The following is a 20578-nucleotide window of genomic DNA, read 5'->3' as shown; positions in this document are numbered from 1 at the left end:
GTTAATAGTTTTCAGCTCATAGTCTGCGCTAGAAATGCATGTGGTGAGTGCATGGCTACATTAAGTAGAATAAGTTGGAAGAGGGACCAGCATATTATTTTTAAATACGACAAGGTCTGCCATTGTTTCTTCTTATCTTTTTTATTAGGTAATCCCCGGTCATTCCTTTCTGAGTAGACACATTTTCATATTCTCGTATTGTATCTTTGTCAATAAGGAGAATTTTCCAGCCCTCAATGTCAAGAGGGATGTTGAATCAATGATTACATGAAGAAAGCACACATAATAAACCCAGCATCCAGGCCAGCTTGACAGTGGGGCAATAACCCTTTCTGGCATGTCACTTAAATATCCTGTGATGTGGTCTTCAAATTAAACAATAGCTGTTCTACAGATGGCAGTTTCAGTCCCCAGATTTCTGGAAATCAAAGTTGGAGAGAACAGCTGCCTAAATTTTCTTTGTCAGGCAAAGAAAGCAAGTCATTTTCCTTGAGCAGTTGTTCATAAAGTTTAGGCATAAATATTTTGCATCTTAAGGCTTAGTATTATACATGCTGGTCCTCGCTGATTGCCGGCAGCAGTTGTTGACTTGTCATAGGTAATCGTCCTCTGATGATATTCATTCTCTTTTATTTTCCATTTGGCTTTATATTATGAAAAAGATTCCAGGCTTGCACAATGGAAATGTTTATTTTTTCTCTCATATTTAATAGAAGAACTAGCTGAAGCTTCTTATTTAAACAGTTCACTCACACATATACACACACAGAAGGTCAGTTGTTCATTGTGTGATGGGAGGAATAAAAGGGGAATTACATTGCATAATCATTTACCATCCTTGCTTTAGTCTTAACTTAAAGAAAAACCCTGAATTCTTTATTGTTGGGTGTGCAGGTGACACCCTGTTGCTTTATAGGTGGGGATTTATGTGTTCTTGGCATAGCACATGGCTATGTCATTCAAGATTGCAGCTTTAACAATCTTTTGAAATAGGTTTGATAATCTGGCATCTTGTTCCTGGATATTTTAAACATGTAGCCCTGTATTTACTAATTTTTGTGTCAGTGCCATGGAAATGTCTACCACCTGTCATATGAAGGTTCAGAAAATAGGGACATAAAGGTTTGGCACTGTCTGTGATTGCATTGAGAATGGAAACACGCATGCAGAGACCCACAGTCCTGCCAGTAGTACTTCCATAGCACTTGAGAAGGGAGAGCAGTCATCAGACCCCTCCGGTTTAAAGCCAGCGTCAAGTCCAGTGTGGGTAACCAGGTAGAGAGACATCTTCCAGTAACCACTGGAACATAATTCCATCTATGGAGAATAAAACTTCACAGCTCCCTTCTGTCCTCAACTGTTATCTGTTGTTTATTCACTTGTCCTGAGAATGTCATAAGATATTCTAAACTTTTTTGGTTTCAGAAAAGATAGTGAGAAAATATTTATTGGAGATCTGCAACATGCCAGGCATTGTGCTTATATAGGAAAAAGTTTAAAATATGCTTGTATGGCATATGTATCTATGATATAGCTATAAAAATAACCAATTGCCCAAGGTTTCTTAAAGACAAAGAATATTTTGTGGAATTAAGAGGATACAAAGTTGCTACAGCTGGTTGTATGTGAGTGGTTGGGGTGGTTTTATGGAAAAATTATACTTAAAGATGGGTAGATTTTATACAGAAAGAGAGAAGGAACAGCATTTTGCAGTCTAGTGAGTCAATTCTTTTGACTGCAGTAGGTTCTCTATGAGAGATTAGAGGCAAACGGGAAAGGAGGTGAGTCAGTGCTAGATGGTGAACAGCTGATGCTGTTCTTCGTAAATTTATGAGGTTTTTCGAGGAAGACTCTTACCAGAAATATGTGCTACATGTATTTACTGCCAATAGCTCTGAATCATGATGGGCTTTTTTTTTTTTTTTTTAGAAAGGTTACCTAATCTTTCTGTGCCTTAATCTTCTCATATAATGTGAGAATAGTAGTAATTTCTACCTTATTAGCTTAGCGACAAGAGAATTATACATGTAGAATAATTAACACAGTGCCTGACTCGTATTTAGCACTCAATAAATGTTAGCTATCACCATCATCGTCATTGTCATCTTTGTAGGCACTCTCAGAAAGTGATAGGTTACTTTTACCAGTTTATCAGAATGTCCTAAATCCAGCTGAGTTTACATTGACAGTCTAGCACACAGAAAATGTTTTCCCTCCCACCCCACTCCCAATACACACAAAAACTCTAGCCACCTAGAAAACACGGCTTTCCATTTTTGATATTTAATGATCTAATGTAAAGCAGTAACATTATTAAAAAGCAAAGATCTACTTTGTGCTTATTAAAAAGGGGGAAAATGAACAAATTAAGGTGGGCCAAATGTTATGTGTTAAGAAAACCTGTGCTCCTTGTTCAAAACTGACCATTACTCTTATCACGAAGAAATGTTCAAATGTAAAATTCTAGGCACCAAACAAAGCTTCCCCAAAGGTATCTGTCTTCTTCATTCATTACTAATAACTGGTGGAGCCAAGAGTTCCTTCTTCAAAGTCTTTAAGGTTTATTGTCAGAGAAAAGGGAGGCACATGGAAAGGGTCTGTCTCACCTGCTTACATCCATCTTGCTTAATCTCAGGCTTGTTTGTTTAATAGGCATCCCCACTTTCTACATGTAGCCCCCATGGACAAGCAGCCATACTAGGGGGAAGCAACCAGCAGGCCTCCTTCATAAGTACGGGAGTTTATTTGAAATGGGTAGAAGCATCCACAAATCCAGTTTCCCATAGTGACACAGAAAGCCTCATCCTCCATGGTGGCTCTCAGCTGATTGCATTAGGGGCCCTTCTGACTCCAGTTTCCTAAATTTCATCAAAGCTGCTCAAGCAATAGTACTAAAAAGAGGAGGAAATCAGACAAATGGAATTCTGCCATATTTGGCTTTCTCTGGAAATTCCATCGGTGGTGTTGTCAACTTAGCCGTCTGTTCTGCAATGTGAGAGTTCTCAGAAAGATCTAGAAGTTGAGAGCCCTCAATAGAAAATGCTAGAGGGAACTGCAGAATTTCTGTGTGTGTGTGAATGTGCAGGGTTGATTTTCTCCGGTATTCTCATATTTCTGAAAATAGTCTTCCCACTTTACAAAGAGCCAAACCCTTGGGAAAATGAAAGCGATCCAAGAGATTGGTAATGAAATTTACATTTCACTTTAGTCCAGTGGTTCTTAAACCTGATTGCACGGTATCCCCTGGAGATCTTTTAAAAATATTAATGTGCCCAGGCCCCACCCCCAGAACTTTTACCTGGCTGGTCTGAATGGAACCCAGGCATAGGTAATCATATAAAGCCAGTGTCTTGTCTCTTTTAGGCACAAATAGGTACAGGTGAGGTCAGCCAACAATTGCCTAGAGTAAGCTCTGCTTAATTACTTGGATCCTTATCTCCCCAGCTAAGACTTGATGTGTGCAGTTTTAAAAACAGTATCTCTGAGCTGTCAGAAATGTTGAGGTTCACCCAACACTTCAGTTCTCCACACCTGCAGTTCCTTCACCTGATTCTGAGCCAACACCAAATGCTCTTCTTTACTGCTGGCCACTGTGGGGGGGCCTTCTCAGAGCTGCAGAGTGCCACCACTCTGCCAGGGGGCATCCAAACCTGGGGCTGCCCCTTCTCTGCAATGGTGGCTTCCTGCACAGAAGAAAGGGTGGGTTCCTCCTCTCTAGATTGGAGGGCTTCTGATTCATGTACCAGGTTTCCAGCCTTGTCTCAATGGGCATCCATGTAGGACACAAGGAATTCACAAAGCTCCCTTCCGCTCATTAGAGCAGGCAGGAAACATGACAAATCTTATAAGAAATACAGAATCTTCAAAGACCCTTGGCACTTGAGAGATTTGTTCATTCATTCAAAAACCTGTGGAGCACTTATTACCTACCAGGCAATGCTCTAGGCCTAGGAGTTCGATAAGATAGACGTCCCTGCCCTCATGGAGCATATATTCTAACGTGGGATGCAGACAATGAACTAGTAAACAAGTAAATATACATTGTAATTTCAGTTAGTGATGAGGGCTATGAACAAAAATGAAGCAGAGTGAAGGATAGAGCATTGATGGGGGAGGAATGGCCACTTTTGAAAAGATTGCCATTGGAAAAATCTCTGGAGAAGTGACAGTTTATTAAATGTCATTGTTTCAATGTCATTCAGAGATCTAAAGAAAGTTAGAGAGCCATGTACAGAGCTGAGAGAAAATCACTCCACATAGAGCGAATAGTAGGTAGAAAGAGAGGCCATCTTAGCCATCTTATCCGATGTGCTCCTACCTAGTCCCCCCACCAGCACCATTTAACCTGTTTCAATCATTCATTCATTTAGGTACCCATTGAGACGGTCACTGTCTCAAGCTATAATTTATTTTTTTAAGGAGACTCTTTTTCAGAAAATTGTACTTAACCTAATTCCCTCATGCTACATTTTAAGCCCAATAGCTCTCTTAGGGTGGGGGTAAATACAAGTAGAAGTGTGTTTTCAGCACAGTAATTCTTCATATGCTTGGAATCTTAGGATTGCTACAGGACAGCTCTTTTCTCTTCTGAAAGGCCAAGGCCTTTTTAAGGTCACTCATAAATCCTACTTTCTCTCCTCTGCTTTTGAGAATTTCTCAACATCCTCCCAATCCATGTGACCTGGGACAATCTCTTAGCCTTTCTGGAGGCAAAATAATCATGCTGAGAAAAATCCCCTACTGCTTTGTGCATTTTATTTTTCTTTTTACACAATAGTATACGTGACTGAGTCAGAGTCTATTTGTTTTATGCTGTTGTGTGAGTTCTGAAAAAGACCAGCACATCATGGCCACTGAGTACAATGAAATCTCTCTGTCATACAAACCACTGGACATTCCAAATTACTTGTTTTGTATGGTGAGAGTGGTAGGAGGAGAAGGATGAGGCTGAGTTGGTATGATGCGCTTTGTACCCTGCTTTGAGGAGAAACAAGTGACACAATTGAGTATGTGTCACTTGTTCAGGAATTGTTTTGGAAGAGAAACTTAGGTGGGTGTTGGTCAAGAAAGCTGGTTGAACTTCATGCCCATTTCTTAAGTTTTTTGCGAGCACTAGGGTAAAGATCTGGGCACAACCAACCATGACCTATGGCTCTGCAGAGCTCTAAAGCTCTCTAAGAATTTTCAAAAACCATTGTGTTCACTCAGTAACTTAGAAGTGTTTGAGTTGTATATGATTTCATCCTCAGAAATGGTAAACCCTCTAGAGGTATTCATGGTAATTAACGTTCAGTAACCAAAACGTGAAGTCAACTGAAATGCTCATTCCCTATTCAATGACGGTAATATTAAAAATAATATTTTGTCATACATCTCTAGACCATCTTTGGTTTATGAAGAACAAAAGGCAGTGTGTGTGTGAGGTAGCAAGAGAGATGGCATGTGTATAACAGATTCTAACCCTCCAGCAAAACAAATGTTGCTATTTCTCCGGTAATAACACGGACTAGAATTGAGGCCATTTTGGAAATAAATTAATTAATGCAAAACTGAAAGTTAAAATTAATGATCTCTAAAAAAATTCTTTAAGAACTTAACATTCTTAAATGTACAATACTAAACATTTTCTTGCCTCTGAAGAAAGTAGCAAACATCTTTCAGAGAGAGGGAAGAAATGATTTTATGAAAGTGATACTCCCTGAGAAGGTTCAGAGGCAGATTTCTCAGCCACCTATCACATTTGGTAAAGACAAGGTAGACTGTTCGACTAATAACATTGTTAAGTGGGGAAATCAACTAAAAACTTGTTTATCTGTTTAAAGAATCTTTTAACTATTGGGAAGTAACAGACATTGGCAGTTGCTACCTCTAACCTAAATGTCAGATATATTAAAACAAAACAGCAATTTTAATGAAAAATTGTTTTCCTAAAGAAACAGATTTTAATGTAAAATTCAGAGAGTGCCATTTGCATTCTTAGTGATTCTGTTTGAGTCCAACTATCAGTAATTTATATGGGTTTGTTTTAGTACTTTCTGATAAAGCTTAGAATTGACACGTAAGAAAGAAAATGATACCTGAAACGCTTATTATCACTTTATGTGTTTAGGTGGTAAGCTTAATGGGCTTAATAGGCATTCCAACTTTGCAGTGAATAGCCCAGCTTTGCAAGGAGATCATAAACTATCCAACTCATACCTGGCCTAGAATTTCTTTATGTAAAGGAACAAATGTATTTATGTAAAGGGTCTGTGTCCTTTCCCAACGCTAAAGCTAAACTGATTCAAAAATAGAATTTTAAAAACACATGGAGAGGTAATTTCAACTGGAAATTTCGAGCAGGTACAAAGTTATACCCTTTCCACTCTAGCTAGAATGGAGAGTTAATCGTCAAAGTTTTTGAGAATAAAATGTCTACCAAGTTAGACTTTCCCTAGAAAAGGTTCGATATATGTAATTTCATATTCACCTTTTGGGTAAGTATACCTGGGTAAAACATACGTGTGTATATATATGTATATACGGATATTATACACATGTGCAAATGTATGTATAACATGCATATTTACTATATATTTCTTTTTTTTTTTTTAACTTTCCATTACCATAGAAGGTTTTTTCTGGATCCTCTGCCTATTCTACAATGGCATATCTGACTAGTTAATGGTAATTGCGTGCTCTTAAATACATCAAGGGATTAAGGGCCCAAAGAAGATTCTTGGCAAGCGAGTTGAATAGAAACTTGAACAATTGCTAAAGGAAACTCCCCTGGGAGTGAAGGGGACTAAGAAATTCATTATCTTCTCTTTTTATTGTTATATACCATAGCAGTGTTCACATCCTTACAGTCTAGTACTATAACAGTTATTTTTTCCAGAATCTAATATATCAGCTCTGAACTATACTTTTTTTTAATGTTTCAAAAAGGTCTTGACCCTTTAGCTTCCAGAAAGATGACTAACATATCTATGCTTCTGTTAGATTAGACTATGTACTAACTTTCATTTCCTAAAACAACATCTTCAGTAATGTTTTATTTGCTCCAACAATAGGGTACTTTGCTATTTAATTGTAAGATTTTCTTCCCCTATCTCTAGTAGTTCTATAGAAATATGTGAGCAGTGTTCATGCTGTACCCCAAACATTTAACCTCAGGGTACTGTTTACTAAGTTGAGCATTAAACCATCCCACATGTCACCACATGGTGACAAATGTAAGCTCCAGAGATACTCATCTCCATGGATCAATATTATATGTTATCAAGGTGGGCAATTTTAAAACTTCCAATTACTGTTTCCAATCACTAAATTCTTCTAACTACAAGGCATATAACAGGTACTTCATATAATCCCCATTATAGCCCAAGGCATCTATGTAGTTGCCCCATTATAAACAGATTCCTGATATTCAGAGAAGTTACATTTTTACACAAGATTACACAGCTATTAATTGGCAGAAGTGGGACTTGAACTGTTCTTTCCACTGCCGAAATCTCTCTAAGGATTAATTCATAAAGCATTAATCAATTATTGGGGTATAGGCTGGGTGTGGTGCCTCACGCCTGTAATCCCAACACTTTGGGAGGCTGAGGCGGGCGGATCAGAAGGTCAGGAGATCGAGACCATCCTGGGTAACACGGTGAAACCCCGTCTCTACTAAAAAATACAAAAAAAAATTAGCCAGGCATGGTGACGGGTGCCTGTACTCCCAGCTACTTGGGAGGCTGAGGCAGGAGAATGGCATTAACCAGGGAGGTGGAGCTTGCAGTGAGCCGAGATCACGCCACTGCACTCCAGCCTGGGTGACAGAGAGAGACTCTGTCTCAAAAAAAAAAAAGAAAGAAAAAAAAGAAAAATTATTGGGGTATAAAGCTGGGAAGATAAGACATTGAACTCATATGTAATATTTCATCTGATGCTTAAAACACTGTTTTTGTCTTATTTCTTATCAGAAGTAGTGGTATACTACTTGTACATAAATCAGTAGTTGAGATCATCTTAGCTTTTCTTAATAAATCTAATGTGGCAATTGTAGGCATAGCATCTATTTTGGATTTTGTTTTAGAATCTGTTTCAAAATCTAGTTATGCCATCTAGTTTGGGGAAAAGAATGTTTTCTGGAAGATGCAAGGGTTTCCCTGGTTTGACATGCGCCTGGTTTGACAGCTCCTCCACCTCCTTGCTTGTGTCACCAAGCATTTTCCATTGACTCAGTGAGGGATAATCTGTGAAGAATTGTAGGGCAGAGGCAGTGAAAACAATATTAATAATATTTTACATCTGAACAGTGCTTTCCAAATTATACAAAACTCAGCTTTTTCACAGGAAACCTCCAAGGTAAACAAAGCCACACAACTCATAATGGGAAAACTTGGACTGGGATTCTTTCACAACACAACACAAGATCTCTTGGTGTATTATTATAGCCTGCATTATCAGTGCATCTAATAGAATTGATTTCATCTTCTATCACTTTACTGTGCCTTTGGGTATTGACTAAGAAAATCTCAGGCTACCTTTCCTAGAACAGGACACATAACCAATGAGCAAACTTAATAATAGCAACAACGTATTGAGCACTGACTATTTGTCAGGCACTATAGAAAGCACTTTTATTTATTCATTTAGCAAATATACATTGAATGCCTTCTATGGTCACAGCCTCCGATTAGGCTCTGCAGATATAGAGATGTATAATCCCATTGGATACAAAAGCCTATGTAGTGCTGGCCTTTATTCTCCTCAGTTCCTTTTTCCCCAAAAAGGATGATGCTATTATGACCTCTAAAGAGGCCTCCTTTGCTGACGCAGGGCATGTGAGAAGGAAGTCTAGTCTCAGAGTGGGACATCCTGCAGAGAACTCTCTACTTGACCTCTAGGCCACTTCATGGTGTGACCTTGAGCAAGGATCCTTACTGCTCTGTGCCTCGGTTTCCTCAACTACAAACTGATGAAAATAATAGTGCTTACCTCATAGGTTGGTGGTGATGGCTAAATGCATTAGAGTACGTAAAACACTTAACATAGTGACTGACAGACAGAACACATGCAAGTAATGTCATTTGTTACCATCATCATCATCCTCAGTAGTAGTAGACTTTGTACATGGAGTTCTAAGTTTTCTTGCCAGGGAACTCTACCTTACTTGCCTCTCATTATATCAAACTCTTCCCCTGCAGTTTTCAACTCATCTTTGCACAGGGGCAGCAGTGCCCTCACCTCAGGGACACTGGGAGGTGACAGAACCCTACATCAGAAGGGACTGGCTCAGTTTGGGAGTGAGGAATTACAGGCCCTCCCAGGGAGCAGAGATGCTGCAGTTCTTCTCAGGCTGTGTCTCTTCCAAACCTCTTTTCTTGTCTCTACCAAACCTCTCTAGGTAAGGGTTCCCTGTAGAACAGGAGACAGCAGGAAATGAGGGGCCTGGATAAACAGGAAATATCCTCACTGCAGCCACAAGGGGATGTTGTGGAATGAAGCCTCCAGGAAGTTGCTGTTGTTGACTCAGTTAATGGAAAGGGAAGCAGCCTGAATGGAAAAGCAAGTGTAGAACCCCCTCCCTGACCCACCAGAATTTAGAGACTCAGTGGCTCCCATCACACTCAGAAGAAAGCCCAAGTCCTTGCTGTGGCCCTCAAGGCCCATCAGACCTTTCCCCAGCTGCCCTGCTGACCTCATCTCCTCTGCACCTCTCTTCCCTTTCACTCTGCTCTAACCCCCACTTCCTGCCTGTACCAAGCATCCCTTGGAACTTGCCTTTGCTGTGCCCTCTACCTGGAATCTTCTTCCTTCTGGAGCCTACATGGCTTGCTCCTCATTCATCATAGAGCTGTTCCTGACTACCACATCTACACAGACCACGGGCCCCGCTCCACCCCTCATCCTGCCTTGTCTTTCAGCACAATCACAAGATGTTATATTGTGTGTTCATGTATTGGCTCATTGTCTATCTCCACTCACCAGAATGCAAGCTTCATGAGGGCAGGGGCTTTTCTGTGTGTCTACTGCTGCATCCCTAGAGATGCATACGGTAACATGGAGAAAATGTATGTTTACAAATGAATGATAGACTCCAATTTGCAAACCCTAAAACATGCTGCTAGACCACCTTCTTTGAAAAAGATGGCCTAGATTTCTAGATTCAAGGCCAGTTTTAATAAGCATTCAGAGAGAGATGTGCATAGCAGAATACAGATGTTTTGAGACAAGATCTGGCACTATCGCCCAGGCTGGAATGCAGTGGTGTGATCTTGGCTCACTGCAGCCTCCACTTCCTGGGCTCAAGTGATCCTTCCATCTCAGCCTCCCGGGTAGCTGAGACTAGAAGTACACACCACCATGCCCAGCTAACTTTTGTAGTTTTCGTAGCGACCGGGTTTTGCCATGTTGCCCAGGCTGGTCTTGAACTCCTGAGCTCAAGCGATCTGCCTGCCTAGGCCTCCCAAAGTGCTAGGATTACAGACAGTGACCACACCCACACAGAATACAGAAGTTTTAAGGCAAGATGCCCATGAAGGAAAAGAGACATTGACTCAAAACCCATTTCTTTAAAATATATCTAAACACCTTTCTTTGGGCAGGAATTTTACATGGAGTTATGGACTTGTTTCACCACAGTAATGCTAAACTATAATTGTAATATTTACAACATTGACCTTCAATTTCCATTTCTAGTTTAAAACAGTGGAGATAGGTAGAAATTAGATTAATTACCCAACTAAGTTCAGGTTTTTTTTTTTGTTTTTTTGCTTAGGAGGCATCTTATCCTAAAAAATCTCTGTATTCGGCCATATACACCTACACACCTACTCTGGCTACTTATGAACTTATATCATAAAACTAGCAAACATGTTTTTTGTGTGTTTTTCTTTTTTTTTTTTTTGACAGAGTCTCACTCTGTTGCCCAAGCTTCAGTGCAGTGTTGCAATCTCAGCTCACTGCAACCTCTGCCTCCTGGGTTCAAGCAATTCTCATGCCTCAGCCTCCCAAATAGCTGGGATTACAGGCATGCGCCACCAGGCCTGGCTAATTTTTGTGTTTTTAGTAGAGCTGGGATTTTGCCATGTTGGCCAAGCTGACCTCGAACCCCTGGCCTCAAGTGATCTACCTACCCCAGCCTCCCAAACTGTTGGGATTACAGGCATCAGTCACCACATCCAGCCACTAGTAAACAATTCTGATACTAAAAAACAAAAAGAAAAACTAAGCTAAAAGCCCCCACTATTTGTTGCTTGAATAAATAAGAGTAGATTTGAATTATTAATGAGCAGGATAGTGCATGGTGTATTTTATATTCTCACTGTATAATGAAGTACTCCATTTGTGTGCTTAGCAAAATAGTATTCTAAATTTAAATAATTCTTACATATTACTCACAACAATTAGCATTTATGTAGCCTTAGAAGACTGGAACTCACTTTGAATGAATGTTGCCTCATAACACATCTTTGATGTAGTCAGGAAGTATATTATTCTCTCAATGAGAAATTCAGGTTAGAAGAGTTCCTCAGATTATATAACAAATCAATAGAGGAGAGATACAAGTTTGCACATTTTTACTTAACATTATGATTGTATAGTTCTTGAAGTTGGAACCAAGAAGCCATTTGTTATAAAGGTATAATGGAAAGCAACTTGTTCTTTGGAGGCAGAAAGATCTGAGTTCAGGATATTTCTTATTTAAGACTTTCCTTATACGTAAAAAGAAGATATAAATTTAGGTTAAAGGCTATGGGATGTAGGTGATCAATAAACAGTAGCCATTATTCCTGATGCCCTGGTATAGCATTAGTGAGACAGTCCCACTTGAGAAATGTGATGGAGCACTCAGTGTGTAGTAGGTACTGCCTCCAGACATGGGAATTCAGGAATGTGAGGCATGCCTCCTGCCCTCAGTGAGTCTCTAGGCTGGTGGAGGAGTGCAGGTAGTAAATAAGTACATAGAGAGTAGAACATAGAATGTGCCATGGTTTGAATAAGCCCAGTACACTATGGAAGCCTGTAAGAGAGTAGTCTGGGATGAGGAGAGAAGGCTACCCCAAGGAGGTGACACATGAGTTACAGCTTTATAGGTTAAGTAGGAATTCGCCAGGTGAAGGAAAGATGGGAAAGGAAGAGGCCTACACTAAAGCAGAAATGCCAGAGAGAATGGTGAACTCTAAGAAGTAGAGTCCTGGATGAATGTAGGATTACACAGAAACTGGGGTCACATTATGAAGGAGTTTGGGTCTTATGTGCAAGTCTAACAGGATTGGGTCATGGGAAGCATGTTCAGCAGAGGAGTGGCTCATTGCCTAGTCTGACTGGAAGTCCACTCTGGCTGGAGTGTGAACTGTGGCTGCACTAAGGCCAACATGCCAAGTGGGGAGCAGAGCCACTTGCAAATAGCTATTAACTGATGAGGAGGCGGCTGCAGTATTGCAGCCAGACCCTATGAGGGCTTGTGAAACTGCAGAGTCCCAATATTCTTGAATTATGTTGATTGCCTTCTAGTTAGTCTTCTGTCTTTCCTTTTTAAAGAAGAAAGAAGTCAAACTAGAAAAGCAGCCATCTTGAGGATATGATTAGGTTGCCATTCAACAAGGGTAAGGTTTTTGGGGAGAGAGGCATATTTGTTGGCACTACACCTTAAAATATTCATGAGGTACATTTAGTTCAGCAGGGATATTGTGATTGTCTTCCAGAGAAGAAGGTCTAAAATCAGAAATCCAAACCCTGGTTCCTGTCCTGGGGAATCGCTTACTCTGGGCAAGGGAGACAGACTTACAAGCACAGACAGATACCCCTTATCTAACTGTTCTGCCCTGATGCCTCCTCAAATTTCTAAAAACTCGGAAGTGGAAATTCAGTGATGTTAAATGCTGGACTTAGAATATTCTAGGCACCTCCTGAGAGCAAATACACATGCACATACATAATAACATCTCAATATTATTGCTAAAATATTTTCATGGGGGCTAAAACTCCCAAAGTTGACCATATACCACGCTAGGAGAAAGAAAAGTCTGGTATCATGTCCTTGTACTTAACTGTTGCCATCATAGCACCAGCCTTGCCTTAGCATGGCATGTAACCCATGAGTTACAGCCTTATAGGTTAGGTATCTACATTTAGTAGGTGCTGAATAAAGGTTGGATGAGGGCAGGAGGATGGAAGAAGAGGGGGAAGGAGATAAGCCCCTCTGCCTATAGGGGCAGACTCCAGAAGTTACACATATCACTTCCTCTCAGATTCAACTGGACAGAAAATGAGCACATGGACTCATCTGGATGCAAGAGGGGCTGAGAATATCACCTTTTTCCTGTGTGGTCCTATGCCCAGCTAATAGTCAGGATTCTATTATAAACAGAAGAGGAAGGTGGATATTGGGAGACACATAACACTCTCTAGTGCAGGTGACAAGTGAATCCTTTAAATAAATGACCAGAACTGAAGTCCTAGGATTCACATATGCTAAACAGCAGTCCAGAGGGAGTTAATAAGTCCTAAAAACACAGTCTTAGGAGAAATTTGTCAAGATTTCATGAAACAAGGAAGCTTTGATCTGGGGTTTCAAAGGCATGGCAGGTACAGGGCACTCTTCAATCTGATTACTTCTTTCTAGGTCAGTTGGAGAGATTACGGCCTGGTAGGCTGCTTCTCCAGTCCCACTTCCATGCCTTGGCACTTGCAATTCTTCCATGCTGACTGGGCATCCCATGCACTTACCCTGTTGTGTGTGTTGCTGCCATTCACTTAGGTAATTCTGTTCATTTGCAAGTAGATCTCTATTAACAGATGACAGGACCATTTCTGATCAAACCCAGGGTATCATTCACATCTTTTACAGCCATTGGTTGGGGCGTGAATTGCATAGAATAAACCAGTAAGTTTCTGCTTATGCAGATGTGTCCATCCTCAGCCTTTCCCAACCTTTTTAGATGCAACAGAGCCCATGATACAGCCATGGGCTGTAGAGAGACAGAAGGAGGGCTGAACCAGGAGGCAGAGCACTGGGTGTAGTCTTCAGACCACTCACTTTGGGCATCACGGAGAGGGAATGGGATTTAGAGCCAGACCAGCGTGGGCCGGAACCCTGGCCCTAATAGTTACTAATTTTGCAGTCTTGGAAAGTTTTCCCCTCTGTAAAGTATGTACGATAATGCTACTCTTCAGGGTGTTGTAACTGAATTAAGAATGTACCTAAAGCATGTAGGCACTCAATAGATGGTTGTTATTGTTATTATTGCCTCTTCTCTAAACTTTGATATTGAAAATACCTTAAGTTCTACTGAGTCTATTAATGATATTTAGCTCTCTTAAAGACATGGCAGTTCTGCTCTATTGAGAATCATCTCCATCCAAAAAATATATGGCATTTTTCTGAAATTCACTTAATTTCTAAGTAAACTTCCTACATACAGCATCATCCATTTTTGTGAAGGAATAAAAGAAAAATCTATCAAGTCTTTCTAAGCTTCAAATAAAAATAATTCTTAGACAAATTCTCTATAAGGTCACTAATTTTGATGATATCAGTTGCTTCATTTGGTACAACACTGTGCCAAAAATAAAAAATTGTTTAAAACAGCCATTTATTTGCCAGTACTATGGAGAAATAAGCCAGCAACAATCAGTATTAATTCCACTAAGAGATTTCTTTGGAGGAAGTATGAATCAATCTTCATTCTTTTTTTAAACAAATATTAGAGAACAAAGTTTCTTCACAAGAGTGTTGAGCCAGGACACTGCATGCTTCTCATTCATTCCACCTTCTAATTTGTGTTATAGAATAGAAGATCTGAGCACAAAAATTTTATAATTACTTCCTGATGGTATTCCAGCTTCAGATTCTTTCTTGTGCATGGAAGTAAAATAAACTCAAGAGTACCTTGAACTCTTTAATTCTGAATGAGCACAACATAATACCGTTTGAATGCTTCAACTTCTCTTGAACCTTCTGCTTTTTCGCTTGGTCCTCCTACACAATTATTCCAGGCAATTATTGTCATTACTCAGGCTTGGAATCTGAACCCATCTTTACTAACTTCATATTTAAGCAAAACCAAATCTCTTCAGGTCTTTTCTACTTAGTGAAAATTCAGAAACAGTGTTTAAGAACCTAGTATGAATTGGAGCACTGTGTAACACCCAAAGGGTAGGAAACACCTTACCTCAAAATCTTAGTCTACCAGGGATGAGTAGTATATAAGCACCATGACAAAGGTGCAAATTTAGTAATTTGGGCTTCCTCATTTTCTTTTAAGTTGGGTAAATGAGGAGGACCAGTTCTATCTAAAAATTAGCTTTTTTAGGCTAGAAGTTGCAAAACTGGCCACCTGCAAGCCAAATCCATAGGTGGATTTTATTTGGCTTGTACAGTGTTGTTTAAAATTGAATTCCTTACTAGTCTTTAAACATAAGCAAAATTTGACATTAAAAACTATCTTCCAAATTCTCTTAAAAAATTGGTAGAGCTGGTATCACTGGGTGTCCCTTCCCACAGACCACCATTGGCTCAACATGAGCTAGGTCTGTCCTTTTCAATAGAGCAAGCACTCTCCAATTGAGCCACTCCAGGTATACACAGGGAGTAGTGAGAAATAATGCTGTAGAATGAGGATAGGTCATTGATAGGTCATTCTATGGATGACCTTGAGCACCAACCTAAGCATTGTCAATTAATTATATGAACCATGGGAGAATCATCAGAGTTTTAAGAGCCATGATTTAGGAAGATCATGGTGCCTCTGGAGTCCAGCCTAGCTAGAAGAAAGGAGAAAATGGGGGCAAGGGAAATCAGTAAGGAGGCTATTATAACTTATTAAACAACCATGTCTCCTTTTTTTAACCCCTCTCTCTTAATGCTATGAGAAAATTCCTTAGAGTGAACTGGAAATAATTCTGGACTAAAAATTAGACAACTAGGCTCAAATTACAGGATGGCCCTTATTAGCAAAATGCATGGGCAAGACTTAAGCATTCCAGGCCTCTCTTTGCTTATCTATGAAATGGCAATGAGGGTAATATTGACCTCCCAGGATTATGGTGATGATAAAGTGAGAAAACATTTTGGATAATCTTTGTGGACTGTATCATCATTACCTCCTGGCTTCATTTCTGCAAACTTCTCCTGGACAGCAGGCTTACCCCATCTCTTTTCTATTGATTAGTTTTGACTTTACTCAAGTTATTTCCAAGCCTGGAGCTCTCCAGGTCTTCCTGCTATATTGACCTCCTTAATTAAGGCTTTAAGTCAAGATTGAAAGGTTGAAAAGGACTGTAGAGACAACTAAGTGTCCCGTATTTTATGTAACCATCTCCTCCCCAGTATTTAAGCCTCTCCTTGAACTCCCCCAGTGATGGAGCCCTCACTCCTTATTGAAACCATTTTCATGATTAATCAATTTTTTTTTTCTGAAACCCCATAACTTCAAACCACTTTCCTATTACTACTGTGCTCCATAAGCCAACAGAGCAAGTCTGCTCTTTGCCAGAAAAGTACTTTTGTTCTTTGAAGAAAGCTATTTGGCCTGACCTCATTTCCAGGTCTTCTTCTCCTGACTAAATATGGGCCTTCTCCAGATAATTCTTTATATGACATAGTTGCAAGTGCCCTCCTCACATCCCAGAGGTCTCCCCAACGTGCACTGTATTTTGTATGATCATCCAACTCTTCTTCCCCCTTCTCATCTCATTCATTAGTTTTGTGCTTAGACATTTTGGTCTCATTCCACCCTAGACTGTGCTCAAAAAGCACCTCTGGCCCTGCCCAACCACATTTGCCTCTCCTCTCCCTTTATCCAAATGTTTCCTCACATGTTGTGTTGCAAAACCAACTTGTCTAAGAGAAGAGTTCATGCTGCTTAGGGTCATTGGTGAAAGATCTCAATAATTAAATGTCAAAAGTTCATATTTGGCTATAATAATAATGTCTAACATATATTGAGTGTTTACTACTTGCCAGCCTCTGCACTTAGTGGCTTTCTATATCATCCCTTGGAATCTTCACATTCCCATATATAGTAAGAACAGTTAGGATCATCCTTGTTTCACAGCTGGGAAAAGTGAGGCTTTGTGACATGAAGGAGCTCCCAAGTCACAGAGCCAGGAAGTGGCAGAGCTGAGATCCAAAGCTGGGTTGTCAGGCTGGGAGCCTGCACTCCTCATCACAGCACAAGGCCTTCTCACAGCATCTTTGCCTGATGCCTGTTGCTGAGGGTCTTTTCATTTGTTTATTTGCTGGATAATTACTTTAGGCTTTTCACAGGATTCAATAGAATGTATAATTACTGTTATAATGACTGTAACACATGAAAGCTTCTTTCCTTCTTCCAACTTGCTTGAACAAAGCCTCTAAAACCACAGGCGGGCCACCACCATCTTCAGGAAGATTTTCAATAGAGGATTTTAGGAGATGACCTAAAAAGAGGTGGTAATTCAAACCCAAGGTGTTGCAGTTCATTCATTCCTTCAGTGTTCTTCATTCTCCTTCCTTGCTCTATTTTCATCAATAGTACTTGTTTTCTAATATATAATGTATGTATCAATTTTGTTTATTATGTCTCCTCTCACTAGAATGCAAGTTCCATGAAGCCAGAAGTATATGTTGTCTGTTTTGTTTATTGCTGAATTCTCAGATCAGCACGGAACAGGAGCACAACATATATTTGCTGAATAAATAAATGAATAAATGACAACAATAAAGCAATTTCATCACCTTTTGGATGTAGGCATTTAAACTTTGAGGTTCATTTTTTCAGCCACCACCATGACACTCTGCCTCTCTCAACTTCCCCTCACGTACACTCTTCAGCTACATACACTCACTCAGCCTTGAAGCATGAACTCACCAGGGCTTTGATTTCTGCCAGAGGCTTAGCTGATCTTTGAGGTACATACACCCCTCATCTGTGTTTCCTTAATGACTTGTATTTGTCTTGAACATTGCGCTTACTGTGTTGTATTATAGTAGTTTGTGTTTGCAAACATCTCCCTGACTAACCTAAAGCTCTTTGCAGGCAGGGACCCTGTCTTCTTCACGTTTGTTTCCCCAGCACCCAGCACAGTGCCTGGCATAGTGCTCAATATTTAATTGATGAATTTAAAATTCTGTTTCCATAGATAGGGATTTGGAACAGGGGTAGACACAGGGGTAGACACAAGCTAGTTCTGCATGGGTTTTAGAAAAAGAAATTGCCATTTGGAGATGGAAGTGCTTTATTCAATAAGCATTTACTGAATGCCCATCATTTGCCAGGCTCTGTTCTAGATATAGGTAGAAATTAGCAAACAAAGCAGTCAAAAATGCTTTTCTTGGAACATTACAGTGGGAAGAGAGACATGATGAAATGATAAGTTATATAGTATGCTAGGAGTAATATATACTAAAGAGAAAAAAGGTAGGGCAGGTCAAGGGGACTTATGATTAGGGACAGGAGTTAGAATTTTCAATAGGGTGCCAGGATAGGCTCATCAAGGAGGTGGCATTTGAGCAAAGACTTAAGAAGGCTTCCAGAAACGTTTAATGAGTTCCTATAGTGAATGAGGCACTGTGCTGATGCTGAAAATTCCAAAATAGAACTCATACTCTAGTGAGAAGACTGCCATGTCAACCATAGTGTGATACATGTGAGAGCAGCCAAAATGTTAATGTAACAGTTTACCAGTAGGCTGTCCTAGAGAGAGCTGACTTTCAATATGTGATGTAAATGTCGCCATCACTGCCCTCCTCCTCATCTCTCCTTACCATTCTAAGTTGCCTTATATCCTTTGAAACTGTGTAAAATGCTAGGAGGGTGATAACTTTGGAAAGCGTGCATTTATGCAAAGGAGTTAGATGGTATCACCCTCTGGGATTGGAGGAACTTTGAGGTGTTACAGGATAGCCATTGGTCTAGAAGTGCTGGTGGGTCATCTTTCTTCATACACACAGTTATGGTTGGGCTGGAATTCTTGGAAGAGAAATGTACTGAACAGGCCAAGGAATAGGGGATTTCAGTGGAGCCGTCTGTTGACAACTCTCATCGTTTGGCTCTTTGGACATGGAGACAAGCCAGTCTTGGAGCCATACAGCCCCCTTAGATGCCACACTGCCATTGGCACCCTGCCTACTCCTCACCATATCCCCTGTAATCAGAGGCATTTTGTACAAAACCACCCTGCTGTGTAGCACACTGGGTGTGGCCACAGCACACTTTCATTACTGCCTCAGGCAGTGCCTATAAAGGTTCTCTCTTGACCACCTCAGCAACATGTACTGAGCACCTTGGCTCACCAGGACTGATGCCAGGCATACAAAGTGGTAATCATGAAAAAAAAAAAAAAGGCCTTCAGCAGAGAGCAGGACTAGGCAGTGATTTTGTGGGCCAATGACTTGTTCACATTTCCAGGACAGTCAACTGTTTAGTGTATTTCTCATATGTTGAATTGGTTTAACTAATTTCAGTGCTTTGACTAGCTCATAAACCAACATGATGGTCTTGGTCCCCCTCCAGCAGCTGTCTATGGTGAAATATTTTCAGCTCCATGGCTAACAGAGAATCTCATGTTGATTGTTGAATAAATTTCCCATGTAGCTGATTGGTTGGACTTAATTCATATAATTATACCTTTTCTAGTAAAGGTATGAGTCTTTCTTTGAAGTTATAAAAGTGTAAAATTGGCTCACACTTGAATCAGACGAGACAAAAATCAATCAAGCAGAAGTCTTATTTAGTGGCATCTTAGCCTACTGTCTAGCAGAGTCTGAGACAAAAACTTGAGTGCAGGTGCTTTAATGGTGACTGGGAGCCAACAAGCAGGAATGAGGGCCAAGTGAAGAGAAGTAAAGAAGGAAGTGGAGCCAACGTGATGACCGGGAATGGAGCAGGCCCGTGTTATGGTGACTGTCTGCTGGATTCTGTGGAAAACCCGAGAAGCTACATGAAGTGTAGTATAGAACCTCCTGTCCAGAGTAAGAAAATGGGAAGCATTTATCCATTAGCTCCCAGCCACCATGCATCAAAGTTTCTCTCCACAGATTGTTAACTCCATGGGTTGTGCATGCATTGACTACCAAGTGGTGTCTTGGGGTGCCTGCCTTTGTGTCCGCAGAGAAGCCTAGGATGGAAGGAGCCAGGCAGTGATGTGAAGTGAGGTCCTCAGGTTGCAAACTGCGTGAAGCTAATCAGAATTGCGTGAAGTAACAGAACTGGCTATGGCAGCAGGGGCTAGACTGAGATAGGTGGGACTAGGAGACTATGAAGTGATGCACTAGAAGCATCCAATACAAGCACTGGATAATTCTATTTATTTGAGTCTACCTTGTTCCAATAAAGGCATAAGATCGTTCACACACCTGTCATTTGCACAGTGTTCTACTGGGCACCCCTCGTTCTAGTAAATTGTGCAATTGCTTAGTGAGGCGTTAAATACTGTCTTTAACAAAAAAGCATGGGCTTGATATATATCAGACTTGTTTGATGGTTGTTAACTGTTATTTTGTCTCAAGAAAAATTCCCCCTGCCAACCCAAATTATAAGTCCTTGATTACTGCCTCCCTTCCCCTCCTCTCCACCTCCTAAAACCACCAGGGCATTCTGTAGGTTTCTCCCTGCCT

General features: G+C 40.4%; 1 protein-coding gene across 5 annotated transcripts in view; it reads left to right on the top strand.

Annotated features, from left to right (window-relative positions):
- RCAN2 (regulator of calcineurin 2) overlaps positions 1–20578 on the top strand; it is a 277055-nt gene that overhangs the window by 167244 nt on the left and 89233 nt on the right. The gene's annotated exons all lie outside the window — the stretch shown is intronic.

This window comes from Pongo pygmaeus, chromosome 5 (assembly GCF_028885625.2).
Source record: "Pongo pygmaeus isolate AG05252 chromosome 5, NHGRI_mPonPyg2-v2.0_pri, whole genome shotgun sequence".
Lineage (NCBI taxonomy): Eukaryota > Metazoa > Chordata > Mammalia > Primates > Hominidae > Pongo > Pongo pygmaeus.
The sequence above is the reverse complement of the archived record's forward strand: the minus strand, read 5'-3'. Positions and strand labels throughout refer to the sequence as shown.